This window comes from Oryzias latipes, chromosome 14, assembly GCF_002234675.1.
Source record: "Oryzias latipes chromosome 14, ASM223467v1".
NCBI lineage: Eukaryota > Metazoa > Chordata > Actinopteri > Beloniformes > Adrianichthyidae > Oryzias > Oryzias latipes.
Window position 1 is genome coordinate 24,042,768 of NC_019872.2, and position 25,783 is coordinate 24,068,550.

At 41.8% G+C, this 25,783-nt stretch overlaps 1 protein-coding gene, 3 long non-coding RNA genes and 3 other non-coding genes across 10 annotated transcripts in view; 5 read left to right on the forward strand and 2 right to left on the reverse strand.

The window, feature by feature from the left end:
- The first annotated feature begins 157 nt into the window (after positions 1 to 157).
- LOC105355671 lies at positions 158 to 3,303 on the forward strand. Of its 3 annotated transcripts, none has more exons than XR_002874670.1 (3): positions 158 to 2,374; positions 2,780 to 2,998; positions 3,079 to 3,303. It is a non-coding gene; the product is annotated as an uncharacterized LOC105355671 (long non-coding RNA). The 3 variants fall into 3 exon arrangements; XR_002874671.1 differs by having other exon boundaries at positions 3,082 to 3,303; XR_002874669.1 differs by having other exon boundaries at positions 2,780 to 3,303.
- A 582-nt stretch (positions 3,304 to 3,885) lies between these two features.
- LOC111948669 lies at positions 3,886 to 13,276 on the forward strand. The gene is made up of 4 exons (XR_002874641.1): positions 3,886 to 4,158; positions 10,835 to 10,876; positions 10,953 to 12,970; positions 13,047 to 13,276. It is a non-coding gene; the product is annotated as an uncharacterized LOC111948669 (long non-coding RNA).
- trnav-aac lies at positions 9,629 to 9,701 on the forward strand. The gene has a single exon. It is a non-coding gene; the product is annotated as a tRNA-Val (tRNA).
- On the reverse strand, positions 10,153 to 10,225 carry trnav-cac. Its single transcript has one exon. It is a non-coding gene; the product is annotated as a tRNA-Val (tRNA).
- Positions 13,277 to 13,367: 91 nt separating the features above from the next.
- On the reverse strand, positions 13,368 to 16,443 carry LOC105355673. Its single transcript, XR_910025.3, has 3 exons — positions 15,611 to 16,443; positions 14,277 to 14,361; positions 13,368 to 14,195 (listed from the first exon to the last, which is right to left on the reverse strand). It is a non-coding gene; the product is annotated as an uncharacterized LOC105355673 (long non-coding RNA).
- trnas-uga lies at positions 15,820 to 15,901 on the forward strand. Its single transcript has one exon. It is a non-coding gene; the product is annotated as a tRNA-Ser (tRNA).
- Positions 16,444 to 19,135: 2,692 nt separating the features above from the next.
- Positions 19,136 to 25,783, forward strand: part of LOC101163992 (rap1 GTPase-activating protein 2) — a 45,245-nt gene continuing 38,597 nt past the window's right edge. The window contains exon 1 of one of the 2 annotated variants that reach the window (XM_020709105.2): positions 19,136 to 19,360. The gene's annotated coding sequence lies outside the window, so the exon portion shown is untranslated. Of the gene's footprint in view, positions 19,361 to 24,931; positions 25,063 to 25,783 lie in introns of those variants that run through there. The other variant, XM_020709104.2, reaches the window with a different exon arrangement.

A 25,783-nucleotide genomic window follows, 5' to 3' on the forward strand; every position in this document is an offset into this window, starting at 1 on the left:
TATGCTCTGAACATAACCTGGTCTGGAGCAGGTTTAGAAGTTGGAGGTTAGTTTGTTTTCAGAGAGGTGAAGGAGCATGGCGTGTCCATTTGAAGATGATTTAGTGGATGAAGAAGCTCAGATAATATTTTGTCCAATATGAGAGGGTGATAAGACCATGTATGGATGTTGTAGAGATACACTGGCTCCGTGTGCAGACACGTGACAGCTACATTGAACTGGATGGGTTCACCTGCGTGAGAGCGGACATCTGCTCGATCCCCTCCCAACATCCCTGGTTAAATCCTGCCTTCCTTCTCTTCTTGCACTCATTTCTGCTATTATCCACTCCTCATTGACATCCGGAATTGTTCCCTCACTCCTCAAGACCGCTGCTGTTAAACCCATCCTTAAAAAACCAGGATCACACCCCAATTCCTTTCATAATCTCCGTCCTATTTCTAACCTCCCCTTCATCTCCAAAATTCTCGAAAAAATAGTCGCCTCCCAACTTCACCATCATCTCAAGCAAAATGATCTCTTTGAACCCTTTCAATCTGGTTTTCGTCCCCTTCATTGCACTGAAACGGCCCTAATAAAAATCACAAATGACCTTCTCCTAGCAGCTGATTCTGGACTCATCACCATCCTCATCCTTCTTGACTTGAGCACGGCATTTGATACCATATCCCACTCCATCCTCCTCCACAGACTTTCAGCTCTCGGTATCAAGTCCACCCCCCTTCGCTGGTTTCATTCAGATTTCACAAGCCGCACTCAGTTTATCCAACTGAATTCTTTTAAATCTCAACCCTCACTCATTTTCTCTGGTGTTCCTCAAGGTTCTGTTCTCGGTCCCTTCCTTTTCATTTCCTACCTACCCCTTGGGAATATGTTCCGTAAGTTCAGCATTGATTTTCACTGTTTTGTGGATGACACTCAGCTCTATCTGTAGAGTAAACCGAACTCTTCTCTTCCACCTGCCTCCCTATCCTCCTGCCTGTCTGAAATAAAAACCTGGTTCACCTCAAACTTCCTCAAACTTAACAGCGATAAAACCAAATTACTCCTCGTAGGTTCAAAATCCACCCTTTCCAAAGCTCCAAATTTTACACTTTCCATCGATTCCTCTCCAGTTTTCCCCTCCCCTCTGGTAAAGAGTCTTGGTGTCATCCTTGACAGTACATTATCATTTCAGTCTCACATCAATAACATTACTCGGTCTGCATACTTTCATCTTCGCAATATTAACCGTCTCTGCCCCTCTCTCACCGTCCACTCCGCCTCCATCTTAGTTCATAATCTGGTCACTTCTTGCATTGACCATTGCAATGCATTTTTCTTTGGTCTCCCCAAGAAAACTCTGAATTGTTGTTTTGTTTGTGGAGAGGGTTGAGCAGGTGAACACGCTTTATCTCCATCAGTGGCGTGTTTGATGGTGGTCAGGCTTCCACTACTGTTTGTGTGGATGAGGGGGGGCGGAGCCCTCAGAGTATTGGGATTCGGGTGTGTCTGGGGGTTTGGTGGGTGACGGTGATGCATGTCTGGCAGGAGGGGTTGATGACGTTGAAGCGTGTGGATCAGGGCAGGTGGGGGTCTCTGAAACGGAGAAGGCGGGGCTCCACGTCTGCAGATGTGAGCGTTAAAGCCAGCAGACTGGTGGTCTTTCAGAGGGGGGGGCGGCTGTGTGTGACGTCAGAGACAGTGAGGGATGCTGGTCTGACTGCAGTGAACGGTCTCAGGGCAGCTCTTTGCTGTCTGCTAGTCAGGACATGAAGCTGGATCCTGCTCACATGTTCCAACTTTTGCTGCAACAAACTAAATGTTTGAAGAAGCTGAACATTCCCTCATATTTCTCTGACTTGAAATCGTCGACCCCAGCAAACATTGTTGCAGCTCCAGAGGACAGGTACACTCTGCTGCTGTTCTCTTTTCATTGATAGGAAATGATATTATGAGGACGTTTGTGTTTTTCATTGTCACTGTCATGATGTGTGTTTCTGCCTCTAAGAATCTTCCACCATCTGCCAGGTGCTGCAGTTTGGACTGGATCCATTCCTCTTCCAACAAGGTCCATGAAGACATGGAGGACAGAGTCTGGTGTGGCTGAACTGGACTGACCTGCACAGAATCCTGACCTGAACCAAATAGAACACGTTTGGGGTGAATTAGAGAGGAGACTGAGAGCCAGGCCTTCTCCACCAACATCAGTGTGTGACCTCACCAATGACCTTTTGGAAGAATGGTCAGGAATTCCTAGAAACACTCGTCAACCTTGTGGACATCATTCCCACGAGAGTTGAAGCTGTAATAGCTGCAGAAGGTGGAGCCACATCGTATTGAACTCTAAGGGTTAAGGATGGGACGGCACTTCAGTTCATGTGAGTCAAGGCAGGTGAGCGAATACTTTTGGTACTATAGTGTACATGTGAGTACATCACAGAGATGGTCAGCAAAGTTCCTGAGCAGCTGGGGGCAGATGACATCTGATCCTGCAGCTTTCCTGCTCTTCCCTTCTCACCTGATGGGATTTATTGTTGCATGAATGTCTTTGTGGATGTTTTCTTTTCTAAAGTTTTGTCCTTGTTCTGAGGAGAACAAAGTGGCAGGGTCTTACTAAAAGAAATCTTCCTCTTTTACTTTGACATTCTTTGGTGATGGTATTGAATGGTTTGTCTGGAGGAAATAGATATTTCAACTATCTGATTGTCCAACTTATAAGCTAAGAACTATGTGGCTTTTCCATCTCCCTCATAATATGATTTTTTGAGACTTGTTTTTTTGTCTGAAAATGTTGCAGAAATAAAGCTGCTGAACATCATGATGCTGGAGCAGAAGATGTGGCCTGCAACGTCTGCACTGGAAAAAACGACACGCCCTGAAGTCCTGTCTGACCTGCCTTACTCTTTCCTGGGAGGAACACCTTCAGCCTCATTTGGATGTTGCTGCACTTAAGAAACATAAGCTGGTGGAACCTTCCAAGAACCCCCAGGAGAACATCTGCTCCAGTCATGACGAGGTGATGAAGATGTTCTGTCGCACTGATCAGAATCTGTTCTCTCTGATCTGTGGAAGAACATAACACCGTCTCCTCTGCAGCAGAAAGCCCTGAGAAGCAGGAAGAGGTGAAGTGAAGAACAAGATAAGATTCCAACAGCTAACTGAAGTGAGGCGAGTCAAAGGTCTTCAGGAAGAGCTGGAGCAGGAGATGACTGAGCTGATGAGGAGATGCTGTGAGGATCAGCAGAGACGGGATAGGAAAGCAATTATCTGTCACTGAAACCTGTGTTCTTTGTGATATTAATAAATCAAGTCAACGTGGTATTTTGTCATTTTCTCACTGAGTTAAGATGCTTGAATGCTTCCCATAACCTACAATAATAAATATGAAACACTCACAAAAGCTCATGTAGCTTACAAACTTATGTGGTAACAATTTACACTTTTTTTTAAGAATTCAAAAAACGTTCTGTGTGTGAACGTGTTAAAAACATAATGTAGGGCCAGAATTGAAGAAAACCATCAGTTTTTGAAGGATAACTAAATGAGTAGTCCATCCTCATTGAATTTGAACAAGTGGGTATTTATTTTTTAAGATGAGATAAAAAATACTTGTTACTTAAAAATAGTCATCCAAATTTTAGGGAAACAAATTTAACCAATAAAAAAAATCTATAATTATCGTTTTTAAATACACAGGTGGTTATTTCTTTAACTTGAAAATAGTAATCAGGATTTTAGGTGGGAAAACATAGATGCAGTTTTTTGAACTTAAGTTTTTTGTCCCCTTTAAAATGTAAATAAATGGTAAAATGGTTTCGCCCGTTTTCCAAGATATGGCCAATCAGGTCCAAACTTCTTGGTGAGGCTGTCTGTGATTGGTCCATAATCATTGAACTATCTGGAACTAGGTAGATTACTTTGTTCCCTTTTCACACAGAGCGAACGGATGGTTTTGTCAGACTTCTATGAGAAAGGTTTTTCCTCTGAATCCAAAGGAGCGACTGGTTTTCCCTTGAAGAAAGATTTCTACTGCCTGCTACTCGGACCAAAACAGGATTTAACTTTATCTCTGGTTTTCTTCCGTTTTTTGTCACTCTTCCCCCTTTTTTTTTCTTCTCGTCTTCTCTTCAGGACGTACGCCTTTTGCTCCGGTTCCAATTTTTTTAGGACGATAAGGTAAGCGTTTTATTAAAAGCTCAGACGTATTTGAAATGAAAATGCGTGTGCTTTATATTTTTTCTGATGTTGTGTAGCATTTGTGTAATTTTAGTAGTCGTTTGTTTCTTGTTGTTGGGGTTAGCTTAACATCAAAGGATGGCCGTTTTTTTTCTGAAGCTAGCTAGCGAACGTTAGCTAGTCCGTATGGAAGGACCTGAACATAGTAGTATCTGAGAGGAGAATGCTTGTACTTTTATATTTCTGCTGTTGTGAAAATTGAGTTTTGCTTTATTGCACATGGTATTGTCTCTTTGATTGTGTTGTTGCTCAGTGATTTTATATATATCTAACTGTTGTTCAATGCTTATTGTTATTGCTTTCATTCAGTTGGAGCTAAAAATTTCTTAATTGCATAAAAACGTACTTTCAGTCTAAAAAACAAAAGTTTATAAGTTGCACATGAAAAGTCGAAGGTAAAGCATTTATTTTATAAAATGTTTTTTTTTAAGACATTAAAAGAGTTCATTAAAATTTAAGACATTTTTAAATTGCATATTTAAAACACATTATTTTATTCTGTACTAGTGTTTTGGAATAGATTACCAGAAGTAAGAATAAAATAATTTTAGTTCACAAAAATAGACTTCTACGTTTTTAACAGAAGAAGGAATTTCTAATGAATTAATTTTAATTTTCAAAGGGTGTCTTATTTTTATGAACATGTTTGCTTTTCTCCAAAGTAAAAAAATAAAATACCTCTGGAAAAAATGCTATTCTCTAATATTTCAGCATATATTCTTGAAAGTGAAACATTAGTTCAGATAAAAATCTTAATTGTAATAAAATGTAACTAGCAGCTGCACAGTAAGAGGTCAGACGTTTTTCTTCTGCTGCAGACATTTTGAACACGCTGGTTGCTGCACTAAATCAGTTTTTCTGACATGAGAGAGGCCTGGCTGTTAATGCTCCTGGCTGATTTTTAATTTTCTTATCTTTTTTGCTTGGCTAGATTTTTCTTATTTCTGAGATGACTGTCCATGTGAGTTTTTGCATGTCCTGCTTCTGCTGCAGCAGTGGTCAGCAGCCCCTCCTGTGGCCTAACTGTCATCAGCATTAAGCAGTGTGCTGGAGATATTTTCACAACCTGTTGGATCTCTGGTGCCAACCACTTTTTGTGAACGGGTTTCTTAAAAATAAGCGTTGGTCTCCCTGTAGGGGCATGTGCAGAAGAATATAATGTGTGCTTTTAAGGTAATTTTTTCAAATAAAAAAATATTTTTTTTTCTATGACAACTTGAAGATCTGAAATTAAATGATAACTTGACAAATGAACCAAAACTAGTTTATCAAATAGTTATCCTTTTCCCTCCAAGCCAAGTAGCCTCAATGGAGGGTTAGAAAAGGCACATGTGGCTCTGTTCTGTGTCCTGATTGGCTGGAGACCTTGCAGCGTTCGAAATAAGCAGTTATCCTGTTGTCCGAGACAACTAGATTTCACGGAGGACAACCAAAAATGAACCTGATGGTTGTCCGTCTGACAACCTGGTCTTTTATTCAACATTTTGGTATTTTTCGACTATTTTTCATGTTTCTAGGGTTAGTTTTTGGCAACCTCTGAATTGAGACATGTGCAGCAAATTCTTTGTACTTACAAACGAAGTGCGTGCATGCTAGCGAATCCTTTCTGTTTCTACATGTGCACTTCAATAAAGATTATTCAAATAAATGTGTTGAAAACACGTTCAAAATTATTAGCCCATAAACAGAAGATTTAAAACAATAAAACAAAAAAATCTTCTTCCATGGGATTGACATTCTAATTTTTAGTTAGTCTTTGTATTTTATATTCTTTAAGCAACCATTATAGAAACAAAAGAACCAATTTATTTAAATCTGTGTAAAGATACTAGTTATAAAGATATTAATTTCAAATTATTGGCAATACTTTGTGTAACCTGATGCTTTAATATTTAGTAAAATGTTTGTTTTTAATATTTAAAGAGTTTTTTTTAATGTCCATCATAAAAGGCTTTTGATATTAGATGTATAGAAGAAATAAAGATGTAAGTACTGACATCTAGGTTTCATTGCTGTTGAATATTGGTATCGAAGGACAACCAAAATTTGGGGAGGACAACCAAATATTATTTGCCAGACAACCATTTTAATTTTTCCTTATTTCTATTGCTCTCTTGTCAATCAATCTCCTCTGTGCATTGTCTCCTCTACAGAAACACAGAGCTATTCAGATCTACAGAAATCATTGATCGCAATTAGGGCTGGACGATATGAGGAAAATTTGCGATATGCGATATTAGAGATTAATATTGCGATAACAATATCATTTGCGGTAAATAAAAAAATGGCAAAATAACCAAAAACATCATTCCCATTTCACTGTAACAGTTTAAAAATTATACTCTCAGATAATTGTTTTCTCATTCTCAGATCTAAGACTTAATTTCAGTGAAGTTTGGAGAATTTAAACAAGAGAAAAGTGTGAAAATATTGATGTCTGAAACATCTTCTTTTTCCTAGGGGGGGCCCTGGCAAAAAGTAATTGAGAAGCACTGATTTAGGGCCATCTCTTAAGGCCCGTACACACCGGGACGAATATTCGCCAGGCGTTATTCGCCAGCGTTTTTCGCCACGTTTTTTGTGTTCACACCCAGGCGATTTCCGCTGACGATGAGCCGAGCGAACATGAAATTTCGTTCCCTGACATTAGTTGGCGCTTAATGTAAAACCGAAATACTACTGTACACAAGGTGGTGCTGTGCAACTTTACGTTTCTTAAAGTCGCTTTTCACTCAGAAGAAGAGAGCAAGTATTTACGCGCTTGTCAGAATCATACAAAGAAAACATGAATATTTCAAGCACCAGTTGCTCCAACTGGTGCTTGGTTCGGGGATATTTGAGAATATCCGTCATTATTTCTTCGCGGCAGTGTAGATGCTACTTGGCGTCTATCTTCTTCGCTGGTATGTGCTCAGAAAGGCAGTTTTATGTTTGAGCGCCCCCAAGTTGTGTTTTACTGTAACTTCAGAAGCTCCAGACATGTGTGCAAAAGCGCCGTTCTCATTGGTCGTATAGTTTTTGACGCAGCGCGTCAAACCTAAAAAACGAACCTGAGGCGGTTTTTAAAAAGTGACGCTTTGACGGGTGGCGTTTTTTCGCGTCGGTGTGCACACTCACATTGGCGCCCTTTGTTTAGTCACAAGGCGTTAAACGTCGGCGAATATCGCGGGCGAAATTCGTCCCGGTGTGTACCGGCCTTTGGGCTATGAGCAGATCTCAAAACAGCCACATAAAAATTCGGTTAGCTGTCGTAAAACAATTGGGAAGAGGGGGTGGGGTTGCTGCCTGTTAATGTGCTCTACCGCTATCTTTGACCAGCTGTCCCCAACCGGGTCATTTGGTACCGGGCCGCACAGAAAGAATAAATATCTTGCATGGCTTCCGTTTTATTTATTATGGAATCTGAAAGATGTTTTATTTTTAAAAATTGACCAATTCTCTCTTACATATATGTCACTCTTGACGCAGGCCAAGGCGCTCTTCTCGGTCATGTGATAGATTACCACAAGCATCATTTCTATGGAGTATTTTAAACATTAATTGCAGATTGATTTAAAAAAAAATCTGTGTTATCTGTGAGATTTGTAGTTCGATGATAACTTTTGTAAAACTGATCGTGTGTATTAAATACAAACCATAAAACTTTATTGAAGGAAATTTATCAAACAAGACAAACAAAATTGGGTGAAACATGTTTCTTTGTTTTTTTAATTTCATGAACTACTTTCATCTATAAACGCCTCTACTCAAGGCGTTTTTAGATCCATTAAAAGTGAAGTTGTTGATCTAGTCGTATTTTTTAAACCATGTTCAATGAAAATATTAATAGACTGTTTCTGCCCGCAGGGCTCCAGACTAACTTTTTTCACTAGGAGCACTGTGGCCCCCAACTGAAAATTTTAGGGGCACAACCAGAAAATTTAGGGGCGCATACCTTAAATCAGCATTCTAACCAGATCTACTAATTCTCAATGTATTACGAATAAATACTTTAATAATAGATGCAGACATTACAATGTGCTGTTTCTAATTCAGTGTCACATTTTATTCTGCACTTTTGAAGATGAAACGAGGTAAACTGACGGCACCATTGCTGTCATGACAGTACAAATAAGTAAACAAAATACCATAAATTTAGAATAAAAAAAGCTTTTAGTAACAAGTGATTACCGTAGTAACCTTTCGGTCATTTCACAGTTTCAAACAATACTTAAATGTATGTAAATATTAGGGGATGGAAATTCATGTTGGCGACACCAAATAGGTGCAGCCAAGATGCACAATAATTTGAGATGACACAGATGGACGCAACGCTGCACAGATCACCCAGTGTGAGACATATTTTTGTTTTTACTCTAACATCACCTGTCAATCAAAACAAAAATATCACCAGAAAGGGGCGGAAGCAAGACCCCAACCTGAGTGATTGCAGCTGGAAATTTAGCACTGAACTGACTGAAAGCTGCCCTACAGACTACAAAACAATGTATTATGGGACATGTGTCCTGATGGGTTTATTGTAGTTCACTGATCAATTAAAATAATTTAAAATACCAACTGATTAAAAAAATTCTACATACATTACAAAACAGTAAAATAATTATAAAAGATATAATATCACAACATTAAACAGTGTCGCTCACACGTGTTTAATGTTAGAGCCCCGTTAGCTGTCACGCATGAACGTGTGGGACATTTATACTCCTCAGCTGACCATCTCCCGCGGGAGTGTTGTGCTGCCGTAACAGCCGTGCGTGATGAGAGCTGTGGTTTGCTTCGCGAGTTTGAGACCCCTGCTGTACACTCTGGCACTAGTACACTAGCCGCAGGTCAGAAGAACAAATCAACAGTTCGCTTACTCATAGCTCAGACGCACATCAGGTTGTGATGATATTTGTCACCGTTTCCTTCCCACCGATGTTTACGCACACTCGATTATCTCTGGGCCCCGCCCCTCCACATATTTTAGCCACTTGCAGTGACCTTCCCTATTCTTCTCACACGCATTGGCCGCCTCAGGCATCACTCAATGACACGCGAGTGTGCGCTCTCATGAGTATTTGCGCGAGTGTGTGTGTCTGTCTGTCTGCGTGCGTGTGCGCTCGCGTCTCATTGATGATTTTATTGCTCATTTCATTGATCATTGAGGTGCCCCTTCCACGTTTAATGTCTAAAAAATACGGAGGGTGGGGGAGGCAAATTTACTGGTAGCACATGTGCGACTGGATGTAAAATTCAGTCGTACACTCTCAAATTTTGGTCGCAAAATGCGACCAAATGGTCGCAGTCTGGAGCCCTGGCCCGGTTGCTAACCAGGGACCTTTTGCGTCCGCGCGGAGAAAGTAAAGTCCAACAGGGTGACTCGGACTGGAGATTGACTTGAGGACGTGTTCAGGCTGGCTGCCTATGTGTTTCCGTAGTGTAGTGGTTATCACGTTCGCCTAACACGCGAAAGGTCCCCGGTTCGAAACCGGGCGGAAACAACTGTTTTTTCTTTTTTAATGACAATAGAAATCACGACTGGATGAATAAACTTTTGATTAACTTAAAACGACCCTTTTGTTGATTGAAACAATCAAAGAAAAAAGACAAATATGAATACTCCAAGCTAAAACATGTTAGTCTTTTTTGTTTTACAATATTCATCTTAACCCTTGTGCTATTCTAGGCTATTTAACATTGGGAGTGGGGTCATCCAGACCCACAAGACGGTGCGCTGAACGTTTTTTATTTTTTCAATGATTTGTGATCTTCACTGGTTTCCAGTGATTACATGAAATCCTCTCCACCGTAATCCACCTTTGTCATGGTAGGGATAACACGTCAATGGTCATCTTGACCCTATAGGATAGCACAAGGGTTAAGGGAGAATTCAACCAAAACGTTATTGATCAAGGCCCTTTTTTCTTATGTTAATAAGAAAAGAAAAAAAGTTGTTTCCGCCCGGTTTCGAACCGGGGACCTTTCGCGTGTGAGGCGAACGTGATAACCACTACACTACGGAAACACATAGGCAGGTATCATAAAAACGTTAACTAGTCACTCCTCGTAGTAGTTCTTGATACAATGACTCCGATGGCCATATGGTGAAGCTTAACTCTTAACTTTTCCCATTCATTCTCTATGGTAGTTCTTAACACTACGGATGTAATACACTTATTGACCACTAGCGAATTCTGGGGGCGCTGTTTCCACATCGTGTTAATGGTAAGGATTTTACAGGAAGAAAAAACAACAATCTTGGGCCAGATTAGATCCAATCGTTATTAGAACTGAAGTTAAAGTCTCATGTAAGCAAAAATAAAATTAACAGGACAAAGTCTCTAATTTGAAGACATTTCTATTCCCGTCATTGTTGAACATGAGGACTGAAACTCCAGCAGTGAGGATAACAGCTGGGATGAGAGGAACGTCTTCAAACTAGAAACTCACTTTGTCCAGTTAAGTGTGTGTGTTTTCATAATGAAACTAATGATTCATTTATTGATTTTCATACCACACCTGTTCTATTGAGCATGTTTTCTTTCATGGTTTTGAGTGTTTTGCACAATTACTAACAAAGAACTGTCAATGATTTGGGCATTAGTGATGGATATTTCTGTTGATCTGAATCCAGACTATCCTGAGAGGTCCAGCTGTCCTGCTGCTACACATGCAGGTGAGTGTTGAGGATCCTTTGTCAGCTTTACTCTGCTGCAGCGTCCTGTCTGTTTCTGACTGTCTTTTTTCACCAGTTTCTTCTGCTCCAGTGAAGACTCCTCTGCCAGAACCACCAAAGTTGCTCGTTTTGGAACTGTCTCAAAGTAGAACGGTGCCTCTTTAAGAAGAGTGCAGGATAAAACCTACAGTCAGTGCAATAAGTCTTGACAAAAAAAAGCTAAGTACTGTATTCATTTGGACTTTGTGATAATATTGTTTATTTAACAACTCATGTCATTTTTGCAGCAGTCGTTGGAAGAACCTTAGCTCAGTCTGCAGCTCCTCCTCCTGCTCACTTTCAGCCAACGCCTGCTACTCCACCACTTCCATGCTATGACCAAGATGTTAGCAGCTGGAACTGCTCTCCACAGCAGAGGATCTGGATGAAAACACAGATGGAAGCCTTAGGACTGTGGCCTGGGTCTCCACCTGTGAGACCTGCAATGAATATGATCTCCTTGTGGCGTAACCCACCTCAGAACATCATTTACTGTAAAACTTTTGGAGACCCAGCAGCTGTGGCATAAACTCACTCAAGGAAGTGAAACTGTCACTGTACCTGTTGTGACTCTCCCTCCTGCTCCAGTGAACCCCCCCCCCAGCATTAAACCAGATGAAGCTCCTCTAACTAAGACTGATGTTGAAAAAATGATGGTGAAGGAGATTGTAAGTATGCAGTAACAACAGCAGAAACCTGGAAAAAGATGACACAACTGTCTTCCTTGTGGGCAGCCAAAGTCTCGTTACCTTGGGGATGAATCTTCTGTTCCTTTTTTTATCAGTCTGGGGATGTGAAATACTTCTACTGGTCCTAAAAGTACACCCGATCTATGCAACAGAACGCCTTACCGACCCCAGGATGTCATTTGCAGACTTTGCTGTCAGGCCATTTTTTGACAGAGTTAAAGGCTGCATTCATGGTCACACACACTGATTATGATAAGACTCCTGATGTTATCCTTCAATGTGAAAATATTTGTAATATAGTTTGTGAAATGTATTTTGTGAATACAGTTTTCTTACATATTTATTCTTGAATTGTTTAGTTTTGATAGAAAAAGCAAATATATTTACTACTTCCTCAATTCACTTTACACATTTAAAGTACTTGTATTAATGTTTTGCTTGGTTAAATCTGTCTGCCCTTTAATTGTAAATACATGGTTGAACTTTTTGATACATTTTGTGGTAAATACTGTTTTATTTATTTATTACATGTTAATATGTTAATGAAGCATGGTTGTAATTGAAATGAGCAACAGATAATGACTGTTATTTGGCACAAGCAAAGACAGGATAGAAGTGGAAAATTATAATCCTGAAATGTCATTTTCAGCTTAACATAAATAACATTTATTAAACCAGATCTTCTGACTGACTTCACTCTAACTGGGGTTCGAACTCGGGACCAAAGGATTTGTCTTCTTGGACAGCGCTACACAAGCTACAATCTGATTGGCTGTTCCATGTTACAGGTATTTGTCAGGCCCGAACCTTAACTTTTCCCATTTATTCTCTGTGGTAGTTCTTAACACTACTGATGTAATACACTTATTGACCACTAGCGAATTCTGGGGGCGCTGTTTCCACATCGTGTTAATGGTAAGGATTTTACAGGAAGAAAAAACAACAATCTTGGGCCAGATTAGATCCAATCGTTATTAGAACTGAAGTTAAAGTCTCATGTAAGCAAAAATAAAATTAACAGGACAAAGTCTCTAATTTGAAGACATTTCAAGTCCCGTCATTGTTGAACATGAGGACTGAAACTCCAGCAGTGAGGATAACAGCTGGGATGAGAGGAACGTCTTCAAACTAGAAACTCACTTTGTCCAGTTAAGTGTGTGTGTTTTCATAATGAAACTAATGATTCATTTATTGATTTTCATACCACACCTGTTCTATTGAGCATGTTTTCTTTCATGGTTTTGAGTGTTTTGCACAATTACTAACAAAGAACTGTCAATGATTTGGGCATTAGTGATGGATATTTCTGTTGATCTGAATCCAGACTATCCTGAGAGGTCCAGCTGTCCTGCTGCTACACATGCAGGTGAGTGTTGAGGATCCTTTGTCAGCTTTACTCTGCTGCAGCGTCCTGTCTGTTTCTGACTGTCTTTTTTCACCAGTTTCTTCTGCTCCAGTGAAGACTCCTCTGCCAGAACCACCAGAGCTGCTCGCTTTGGGACTGAACGATTTTTTACGAGTGTCAGGATCGGTCATGTCAAACCTGGGAATAATTGCCCTTGAATTGTCACTAGGATTAATCAAAAAAAAAAAATAACAAGTACATTAATGTATAACCTATAAGGTTTCTCAACATTAGGGATTACAGACTGAGGGAATTGAACAACATAGCAACATTACATATTGCTGTGCCAAAAATTAGTATTTGTAAATTTACAGTCAATGCCCTTGAACATGATTCATACAGTAAAAATAGTGACGCCTATTTTTATGTTTTTTTATTTGAGGTACCAGAACTTTCTTCCAAAACCATTTTATTCTCAACCTTAAATATTGCAGATTCACAGAAAGTTAACTGTCACAAAATGCAGCTACTGAGTTTCATCTAAGGTGTATATATATGCAGGATGCTGTGGACATTCGACGACAGTCTAACTTAAACCAGGCAGAGCAGGAAACTGTTGGAGTTGTTCCCTCTGTGGCTTGTCCTCTCTCTGACACAGACCTGTCTCCACTGTCCCTACTGTTCAACCCTTGTGGGACATGGGAAAATGATGGCCAAGACATTTACATGTCCGTACTGATCTATGCTTGTCATCACAGTAGGATGCAACAAAAACTAACAATATGAACAGATCTCATCTGCCTTACAAAATACTGCCCCCCCCTCCCCCAAGAAAATAAATGGCTAATAATCACCACTGGTATTTTATAAAACTTCACTTTTTAATGTTTGACCATTAAATATGTTTTGTACCAAAGACTGTTTGAGGGTTTTGCAAAGATCTTTGAAACACAGAATCAAGTCCATTAGATTCTGTGAAATTCTGCACCACGCTTTAGAGAAATTAAAACAACTGTTTTTAAAACTCCTCAAAAGACTTGAGGTGAGCTGATGGAAAAGTCACTGTTTTTGTGCAGGCACTGAGAAATGGGAATCAGACAGTGTGCCCGGGGCATGTTGTCAATGCAGTCGTGGTCAAAATGGACAACTATTTTAAAGACTTCTCTTTCAGTTAACAGATGTCTGTGAGCCTGCCCAGAAAGCCTTTGCATCACACCGGGTACGTCACAGTCTTTGGGGCCTGCATCTTGACAGAAACCAAAAACAGCAAAGTCAATTAACCGAAAAAACTGAGCAAAAAAATTAAGATTAAAATTGTTTCAATGACCTTTAAGAAGTTGTAGACATCCACGCCTTGTCGTAGCATGCTCAGTATTTCTGCCTTTTATGTTATGGCATCCGAAACAGTGGCCCTTATAGAAAACAACACAGACATACAGGATTAGTCAATTTTAAAACGACCACCTAATTTTAAAATAACTAATATTTCTATGGATGTTTATTTGTGGAATAATGTGGGCAATAAAATCATACTAAGCATGTTTTTGCTGGTCTGCTACAATTTTCTCTGCTCTGATTCTGTAATCCTTAAGGAAATGTTGAGAAACCTTATAGGTTATACATTAATGTACTTCTTAAAAAAATTAATTTGATTAATACTAGTGACAATTTAAACGCAATTATTCCCAGGTTTGACATGACCGAACCTGACACACTGTCGTAAAAAATCGACTTTGTTTAACCCTTGTGCTATCCTAGGCACTTCTGGGAGTTGGGTCATCTAGACCCACTAGACAGTGCTCTGAACCTTTTTTCTTCAGTGATTTGTGATCCTCACTGGTGTCCATGGATTACATGAAATCTTTCCACCTTTATCATGGTAGGAATAACACGTTAATGTAAGGATGGGGTCATATAAGACAGTGGTCCCCAACCTTTTTGTCACCGCGGACCGGTACAACGCAAGACACGTTTACCGCGGACCGGGGGGGGGGGGGGGGGGGTTTGAGGTGCAGCTCAAAGCACGTTTACCGCTGCCTGTTACAGGCCGATTTCCGGATTGTCCAGGTTTTCTAGCGGGTGCAGGTTGCTCTTCTGTCCCTTCATTGGACCGTTTCCCCTTGTTTTTTGCTCATTTTGGTTGTTTGGGTTTAATTTTAGTGGTGTGTATCACATGATGTTTGGTGTATCGCGACTTTGACGTGCGTTAAGTGTGACGGATGTAACAGAGAGAATCCGGTCACTTTTCAAAATAAAACGTTTTTTTTTTTCGAGAAAAACACTAAAATGGAAATTATTTTTTCTTTCTGTTCGTCCCGGTGCCAAAATTTCCCGCGGCCCGGTGCCAAGTGTCCCGCGGCCCGGTACCGGTCCGCGGCCCGGTGGTTGGGGACCACTGATCTAAGATAGCACAAGGGTTGATCCGTAAAGTCATGAAAAAGCTGGAAACACCGCTAGCATTGAGCTAGCTAGCATAGCTAGAACAGGAGAACATTGTTTACAATGAATGACAATAGTTTTTCATGCAACGTCTTACTTTCTAGCATTTTTGTTTCACTAGCAGCTACTAGTGGAGCTCATCTGACTGTGCTGGTGTCCTCCGGTTACATAAAGTATACGTTTAACTGTTTAACAATATAGTGAAAGATTTGAAAAACTCACCTTTGAAACTGGTATGTTGACATAAGAATTGGGATTAGTCGGTAGCCAATGAGCTACCTAATGTACTACAATACATCAGGCAATGAATTGACACCATAGTTTCGCGAGCGAAGCGTGTGTTTTGCATACTACACTGCATACCTCAAACGTCCGTACCAACGGGTGTTGCTCAGCTATTAATACCCTGTGTGGCTGTAGTATCTCTGTCAGCTGCGATGGCCGAGTGGTTAAGGCGTTGGACTTGAAATCCAATGGGGTCTCCCCGCGCAGGTTCGAACCCTGCTCGCAGCGTTCACAATCAATCTTTTGTGAAACTGCTTCTTTTCTAGCATTTCCTAGCCAGGTCATTACAAACCGAACACAAGATGGGCAAACCTCACACAATCAACGCACCTTGAACAACTCTACGTGGACTAGGTTAGCTTGGCCCACAGAATGCCCAACTCCTTTTACTGTTATAACAAGTTTCCATGTGCAAAATTACCCCCTACCACATTAGGGAGTTTATTAAATAAAGGCTAAACATGCACTTTTTTATATTTTATTTGGGACGTTTGGGAAGTTAGATCTAAATTGACTATTCACACTTAATTTTCTAAATAAATATATAGTACTTTTTGCCTGGCCACACGGACCCATAGGAAGTATCTGTGGCCGACAACATTTAGCCCTGGAGACACTTAAAATACAGGCGGGCAATGGAGCAATGTGCATCTTGGCTGCATGTATTACGAGCGGCCAGCGTGAATTTCTATCGGTTCTTGTGTTTTATCGCATGTAAATAAATGCAACCAACCACCTTTAGGATATGTATAATCGTGTTTTAAGAGTTTTTTTTCCTGGATACAGGAAAATAAAAGACAGACTGAACTAAGCTGCTGACTGTGACATCAGTTGTCTCTTGGAAATAAAGCTTAACTTGTGAAATGTACGTGTCATTTATTGATCAATGGTTTACTGTTATGTGTAACATTATATCACAATATAAAATATATAATGTATTACACCCAGGTTCCACCAAGATATTATGTAATAACTGTTGTGTATTTCAGCTCATTTCACACATAACTTAAGGAGTGCATTGTCTCTAAATGTGGAAAGTAAAACCCCTGACCCCATGCTAGACATCAAACCATGGTCCCACAGGCACAATGTGAAGGCATTGTGATGCTACAGTCATGTAGCATCACAAATATAGACAAAAAAACATTTCAACATTTCAAGTGGATGGAGCCGAGGGCGGTGTATTCTTCAGCGCAGATATATAGTCCCGTTTAGATTATCGGTCTTTACAACAAATAGAAAAGAAAATCCTATTGGAATAAAAGGCTGTAATTTAAAACAATTTACTTCCCCATACAAACTTTCCTTTACCTTGCTTCCTGTCTTTCTTCCTAATCACTCCAATAAAACTGTAATGTGTCACTTTATACAAAGACAGAAATAAAACAGGTGGGAAAAAAAAGTTTTATCGACATTGGAAGACACAAAATAACTAAACGTTACAAAAGTCCCAGGGAGAGCCACAAGCTAACATTTAGATTTTGTTTACATGTGTGTCAGTATAACCCAAAGTGTTTGTGTTCTTTCTCTAATGGTTGGCCAACTGGCCTTCTGCAGAAGCCTTGGTCAGACCAACTGTGTTCAAACCGCTTCAACTGGATCCGGATCAGCGGATTCAGACAGACGGACTCAAGAGTCAGGACTCATTGTCAGTGTGCGAAAGCGACAGTAGCCGTTGTAAATCCGGTTTCTTTTATCTTGGCTGTGCTAATGTGATGGAAATGTATTCACACACTGCATTCTCACAGACTCACACTCCTGCAGTCACTAAAGCACGATCCTTCCAATCGTGTTGAACAATCAGTGAACTTTTCATTTTCCACTGAATCTGACTGAGCTCATCCTTTGGATCAGGTTGTGTCTTGTTAACAGCAATGTTCCATCTAAAGTCACACATTAACCTGACCCTTCAGCTGGATTCAGGTGCAGCTTATACTTTAGCAGAAACTTAGTGAGAGATGCATGAAGATCAGCTAAGTACTGGTCATCTGGAAAGCCTTTTTTTTAAACACACTTTTACTTTGCGGACCCGTTTACGTGAGTCATGAAGGCCCAAACTAAAGTCCCACTCCAGTCATCTTCTGATCTGTTCTAACAACTTTCTCAGCGGACGTTTAATTTTTTTTGTGACATTTTTAGCCAAAATGTAAAAAAAAAAAAAAAAAAAAATCGTTTTCTAGGACATAGTTTCTGCAGAGCAACAATAGTTCATTAGAAATTCACCTCGGTTCTGGGCAGGGTTCTTGGCACAGAACAACCCCACCCCCATTTGCTGTCACCCATCTATTTACCGCTGGCTTACAGCCCCTCAATCTAACATCCAGCAGTACAGACGAGAGGACATCTTCATCACCTTCAAGCTGTGGAACACTCAGCAGCACCCAGAGGATGTGGAGCCCACCCTCCTGAAGACGCTAGAGGATCTCCAGCTGGAGTCTCTGGACCTCCACCTCATCCATTGGACTCACGCGCTCCTACAGGGAGACGCTCTGTTTCCTGAAAAGAAGGATGGAAGCTTAATTTCTGACCACATTGGAGAGAGTTTAGATCCAGATTCCAGCTCAGACGAGGAAAACAAAGACGTTCATGAATCCATTTGTCTGTAAGTGGAGGAATCAGAATGGAGCAGACCAGGGAGGTCGTGACCCCCCACCCCCTTTGTAGCTTCTACATCACTACTATAAGTTTTTTACAAATTGTATTTTTTTCTTCTCCTCCTGATTCACAAAGATTTCAATAAAGAAATTCTCAGAAAAGCTATCTTTAGGCATAATTTCCTTTTTGTATGTCCACCATCTAAAAATACCACATGAACACGGGTGTTCAAAGATCCTGATTCTGGCTTTATAAGAAGCAGATCCCAATGTGAACTCGGCAGCAGCGTCATTGAGGAAATTGCAGTTTAGCTCAGGGGTTTACATACCCTGGTAGAAATGACGATTTCTTAGTCATTTCTCAGAGAAAATGGATGTTAACACACAATCTTTGTTTGTGGTTGGGTGAAGCCATTTAGTGTCAAAAAACTCTCTCTATCCTTTTAAAATCCTAATGATAACAGAAACTTCTCAAATGACCCCGTTCAAAAGGTGACAAGCCGTGGCGACTTTGCTCTGAAAACATGCACACAAGCTGATCCAGCGGCTAAAGGAATCGGTGTGTGTGAACAAAGGTCTCGGAGTTTCAAAAGGACCAAACAGCAGAAGGTTTTTCCATCCAAGGAAGTGTGAGGCTGACATTTCCTCAACTATCAAAATGCCTGTTTGGTGTTCGGAGCCCTTCAAGTCTGTTAAACACAACTCCGGCGTCTGTGACTGAAGCTTCTGTTGCGTAACTCTCTTTCCATTCATCTCCATTCATTATGGATGCTTCCTCCTCCACTGTGCGCTTGAGTCTCTCGCCCTCTCTCTCTCCCTGCGTGCAGTGAAGTGAGGGGGGAGATGGAGAGAAGAGAGAAACATTAACGCCGGAGGAGATGGAGGGAGGAGACGGAGGGCTGGGAGTATTTATAGGTGGAGGATGAGGAGGTAGAGTGACTGCGAGGAAGAGCGGGAGGGAGGCAGAAGTACAAAGAGAAGGAGGATCCCCACACAAGGAGAAGAAAAGGAGACAAAGAAGAGGAGCACGTGAGGAGGAGGAGGAAAGCATGCTGAGGAGGAAGAGGAGCGTGTCGTTTGGGGGCTTCGGCTGGTGAGTGCATTTGTTTCCTGCTCCTCGTCTCCTCCTCACACTTTGGAGTTCGTTTCCATCCGGAGATGACCCCGAGTGACATCACAGTGACATCACAGCTGCAGACCCCCCCCCCCCCCCCCCCCCCCCCCCCCCCCTCTCGGTGTATCTAAGCTGGACCCACAAAGACCCTTTGGGAGGAAGGGTTTCGTTGATGAGCAGCTCATGAGTGAACAGGTTTCAGCTGCTGCAGTTAATGAACAACTTTCAGGAGCACAGACGGTTCCTCTGCAGGTTCTGCTTCTTCATCCCTTTGCATGCGTCACCTTCAGAACATCCTCCTCCAGTGGAACATCAGGGCGTATTCAGACTGGACACATTTGGTCCGCTTAGAGTGAACCAGAGTTGGTTTCCCTCTATAGTCCAGAACAAACTTTCAGTCTGAATCCACCCAAGCTGACTCTGGTCCGGGACCAGGAACCCCCTGTGACCCATCTTTGGAGTCGGTCTCAGTTCGTTTCCAATCAGACTGAGCTTCGGTTCGCTCTGAGATTCCTCAGTCTGAATAGACTTTGTGCTCGGAGCAGAACAACTGAACCAAACGGCCACCGTAGCCGGGCATTATGGGATGTCAACAGAGTAGGAGGGAAGCATGGGAAACATTTATCAGCTCCTCCTGCCTCTGCTTTACCACGGCAAAAAGTGGGCCTGATGTTGATGGAGGCGTTCAAAATTGGTCAGCGAAATATAAAGTTTGAATAAGTGAACTATCCCGACAAGAATGCAAAGTGCAGGACTTCCATCATTCTATCTCTTATTGTTTTGCCCCACCCTGATTATTCCTGATCAATGAGTGAAGAGATCTCTAGTCACATGGTTTTGTTTACAAGCTTTGGTTTGACAGAAATGTCCGCTTGACGGCAGTCTGAAAACAAGCGCAAGGTTCATGACTCGATCTGGACCGACAGTTTGAATTCACCCTTAGAAACCTGCAGAACCTCCTCCCCCCCTTCCCCTAAACCCCGTCATGCTTTCAGCCGTTTCCACCAATCTGCTCTGAAAAGCTTCAGCCGGAGGAACCACTTTGTTGCTTTGGATTTTGGATTGTAAAGCTCTTTTATGCTTGTTTTTTTTTCTTCTTTTTATTTGGCTTCTCCCCCGAGGAATCAACAAGTCATGCAATTTGTACTGGTGGTGGAGCTTGACCCCCCTGCATTTGCCCAAGCTTGAGACCTGGGCCCCCATGTTGTTGCATTATGTCACAGCAGTGCTCTCCTCTCCAACCAGACCAAACTCGGCTTGGCTCTTCAGATCAGGAGTAAATGGTAAATGGCGTATACTTATATAGTGCTTTTCTACCTACAAGGCCCAAAGCGCTTTACAGTCACAGACCCATTCACACACACATTCACACACTGGTGGCAGCTCCGCTGCCGAACACTGGCGCCCGCCTCCCACCAGAGGCAAGGTGGGGAGGAGTGTCCAGAGCAGCACGGCCAAACCCCAGCAGGCCCTTGATTTTTACTGAAGACCAACCATAAAAACACTGTCTGATCATTTTCAAAACTTCAGTGATCATTTACTGGTAAACTTGAAATACTCCAGCAGAAATCCAGCTCTTTTACTCACTACAGCTGTCGTTTACCACCTCCTGGTGTTTGTTTACACCAGCTAAACAAATGAAGTTTATGTTCCTTCATTTTTAAGCATTTTAAATAACGTGTCCTATATGTTTAAAACAGCATATTTAGCTTTAATCTAGTCTTATCCCTTATTGTAAAATCCTTGTTTACAATGATTCAGCGCAATCAGAGGATGTTCTATAACTGTTAAGCATTTACTGCATGACAGCTTTTACAGTTTAGCCGCCAAACCTCTTGTGGTGCTTCAAGACTCAGCCGGCTGAACTAAATGCACATTCTCAGGAAATGCTGTTCTCCTGAGCAGAAGAGGAAACAGTGACAAAGGAGTCCAGTTCTGAGGAGATGTGAGGCTAAGAGGGAAGAAGCTGAAGACGGCTGAAAGAGTGCGCTGAACCTCTCGGCTTTCTGAATTTCCAGGCTGTTAGAACTCTGTCCTCTAGACACTTCCTGTCTGCTTCCTCTCATGAATGCAGGTGATTCAGCAGAAAGAATCCGGATTTGTCTTTGGCGTTTTTAACCTTCAATCAGGGGAGGAACTTCCTCCTCCATCACAAACTTTTACACTGGTACCACCAGGAGGACTATTCTAACCGCACAGCAATAATTTCAGGACCCGCTCTGATGAAAATGGTGTTTTGAACATGTCCTTGTAGTATTTTTCTCACGATGGAGGATATTTATGAAGAAAAAAACTGCATACGCAGATGAAAAAAGGCGATTTGAAGGAGTTTGTAGTTGTGACGTACAAACTACAATCAGCGGGCTACAGTCTTCCTGCTCCTCTCCATTCTGATTCATCCACTGTCAGACAAATAGATCCATGAACGTCTTTGTTTTCCTTGTCTGAGCTGGAATCTGGATCTAAACTGTACGACTGGATGGGTCCAATATTGCTCACTAGTGTTGTTGCATCGGTAAAGTTAGCAAGTGGATGTAAGGGGCTGTAAGCTATCAGTAGAGTGTAGACAGATGGATGATGGGAATGGGAGGGAGGCTTGTTCTGAGCCAACAGTCCCGCTTACAAACTCAGAGGTGAATTTCTAATGAACTCCCGCCGCTCTGCAGAAGCTATGTTCTGGAAAACCACACTTTTTTGTTTTTATTTTACATTTTGGCAAAAAGTGTCAGAATCCTCATTAACCTTTGTGCTATCCTAGGCACTTTAACATTGGGAGTTGGGTCATCTAGACCCACTAGACAGTGCTCTGAACCTTTGTTCTTTAATGATTTGTGATCTTCACTGGTGTCCATGGATTACATGAAATCTTTCCACCTTTATCCACCTTTGTCATGGTAGGGAGAACACGTCAAAGTAAGGGTGGGGTCATCTAAGACAGCACAAGGGTTAAAGGACGACCAGGACCACTTTGAAAATAGATCAAAAGATGATCGGAGTGGAAGTTAAAGTGATGAATCATTTCTGTGGTTCTACTTTGTTTATTGATCCCAGGTTTTGGAGAGGTGGACCTGGTTCACGAGGTTCTGTCTGGATCCCTTTGATCACTACTTTCTGCTGGATGTCAAATGGAGAAACCTTGGGGGTTGGGGTGTAGGGCCTTCAGTCAGCCTGGCTTTTCTGGTCTACTGTATCCTCAAGTGACCTCCCTTTCTCCTCCCCTGAATGAACTCCTTCTTCCTCCCTGTTTCTTCCTTCCTTCTGCTCCCATTGTTGTTCCAGGCTCTTTCGATTATTTTGTCGTTTTGTCCTCACATCCCATTTTCACTGCCTGTTTCTCGCATTTTCTTACACTAAACCTGTAAATCCATATTGGCTGCCTGTTTCCTTCCTGTCTTCTGCTTCAGGTTGAATCCGAGTTTTTCTTGTCGTTGACATGAGCCTGGAGGAGAAAGAGCTTCAGCTCCTCCTCATCTCCTCCCTCGTGCTGCTTCCCGGCGTTTCCTCCACGCTCAGACAGAGTCGACTGATAGAGCTGCAGATTTAAAAATGCAGGAGCAACTCGGGTGTGTGTGGGGGGGGGGGGGCAGTTTGGATTAATCCCTCCACTTGTTAAATCTCAGTCCTCCTTTAGCTGCTCCTTTGAAAGGAAAACATAAATAAGATCTTCAGTCAGCTGATGTGAAGCTCCATTTTCCATTGGATCCGGGGGGCCGTGCTGCTGAAGCAATGACTTATTAACCCCCACCCCACCACATCTTATTAGCAGTTTCCATTCACGGGCCGTGCACTGACCCAGAGGGCACGGCGAGATGGCGGCTGGAGCGGCACTTTCTGCCACGGAAGCAGTTTCAGTCCCATCTTAAAGTGATCCATTTCCAGAACGGCTCCAGCCTCTTCAGAGCTGGACCTCAGAAGCCCCCAACCTGACATCGTCCACAACGATAAAGCACAGAAAATATTTCTGATCAGAGTGATCAACAACGATGTCATCTTTCCTCTGTAAACAGAAACTTTTATTGCACACTAACTAAAATAACCCATAAAGTTACACTCCGATCATCTTATGATCTATTTTCAAAGTGTTCCCAGTGGTGTTTTTTTTATTGTAATTATGCTGTTTTTAGCCCAAATCTAAAAACCTGTGTCGTTTTCCAGGACATGGTTTCTGCAGAGCAGCAGGAGTTCATTAGAAATTCACCTCTAAATTGTGGGCAGGACTATTGTAGCGAAGCAATCCTGTCCCCCTCTTCCTGTCCCCGTTGCTGAGAGCTCTCTGTTTATCAGCTTTCCTACTAGCTTACAGCCTCTCACACCCCCGACCTAACGTTAGCATCGCAACAAAAATGGCGAGCAATATTCGAGCCATCCAGCCGTACAGTTCTGATCCAGATTCCCGCTCAGACGAGGAAAAAAAAGAGGAACGCGGATCTATTTGTCTGCAGGTGGTTGCATCAGAATGGAGCGGAGCTTGTGGCTTGACATTGTAGCTTCTACATCAACTCCTACAAGCTTCTACCACCTGCATTTTTTCATCTGGTCCTAAGTCACAACAATTTTAATATAAAAAAATGCGCAGAAATGCTATTTAAATCTGACATTTCTTTTTTAAATGTCCTTCATTATCAGAAAAATTCAACAGGAACGTGTTAAACACACCAGAGACACCATTTTCATTAGAGAGTCTGCATGTGAACACAAATTCTTCTTGCAGGATTGTGATAGTCTTGGTTGTTATTGACTCACTTATTGATAATAATAATGGACTGGATATTTCTGTGATTTTCCAGACGTGTGCATTATTCACTCTCCACTCATACTTGGTGATGGTAAGCTGGTGATGTAGCCACAGCTGCCCCCATGGTTTAAAAAAAAAAAAAAAGACTCAAATATAACAAAATCATGTTTTCAACGGTGAGATAAGCCTGACAGCCTGTTTACAGCTGATTAAATCTAGGTGGTGTTTTGACACTGCTAAAGTCTGAGATGATGTCATTACAACTGTCAGAAAACATCAGAATTCAAACTTCATGTGCTCCATGGGTGCATTCAAAACCACAACTATCAGCAAAATCTCTGTTAATGTAGTCTGCATGATGGTCCAATGAGATCAACCGATCTTTGGATATGCTGTCAAAACCCCATCATCGGATCACACCGAGGATTCTTGGGTGTGATCTCCAACAGACCATGAAGATGGAGGAAAACTGTCAAACAACATTAAAAAGAAAAAAGTCAGGACAGAACAGAGAGCTGGACTCAGATGCAGAGTTTAAGAGGTTTTAATCCCTGAAAGACACTATAGCTGTAGTACATGAATCACCCAAACTAACTGGCACAGGACAAAGGGAGACTCAGACTATTTAAGGCATGAGGAAGGGAAACGCAGGTGGAAACAATCAGCGAAGATTAAACAGTCACACCTGTAGAGAACAGACAAGGGCAGGAAGTAACAAGGCCTGAAACGAGAGGAGAGTTAGTGTTTCAAATCAGAACAGGAAGTGCAACATGAGACAACAAGGGTGACAGACATGGACCAAAAGTGCACAACTCAGGATATGAGATGAGACTGACGAGACTTGACAAGAAGAGTTTTCTGGAAGGATTGGACCGACGGTGTTGCTGCTGACAGACGTTTAGTTGCGGCTGCTGCAGGTGGATCTGCTGTAAAGACACACAAACCTGTGAGAGCTGAGAGCCTTTCTGCTGAAGCTGAAAACATGACGCTGTGTTTTCAGGCCGGCGGCCATTTCTGCTGTCATGTGATCTCTTTGAGTGTGTTATTTATGACCTGGGGGGTTGGATTTTCTCAGCGTCATCGTCCATCAGGGCTTTTATGGTGAATGTCGATGTTTCCTCCTTTCCTCTCTTCTCTTCTGCTGCATGTTTTCCCCTCGCTGCATTTTCTCTTTAGCATCAGACCGACCTGTTTACAAATGCGTCCCTGGATCTAAATGTCATCATTTGCTTCAAGTTGAATTTTCATCTATTGATGCGTTAAAAAACAGTCTGTTTCCTCCTCATTAAAACAATATGATGCTTGATCCAAAACCCACTACTCACAAAAAATTATGGATATTATTAAAAACTCAGTGGATGTCGTGATATTAGTGTTAGTTTTGCTTCACAGATTTAGAAGTTGTATTGGCAACTGTATAGGGTTAACAGACACACCTCACTTAGCCCTTGTGCTGTGTTGTGGGGTCCAGATGACCCCACTCCCAACATTAACGTGCCTCCGGACCCCACAAGATAGCACAAGGGTCAGTATTTTCCACATAGTGGTCTGTTTCTAATGCCCCCCCCCAAATGGGCAGGTGTTGGAACTGCATAATTGTTCCTGCTGGTCTGGTCTTCTGTTCTCTCCTGAGCGCATGAAAACAACCAAACCTGATGGGGGGGGGG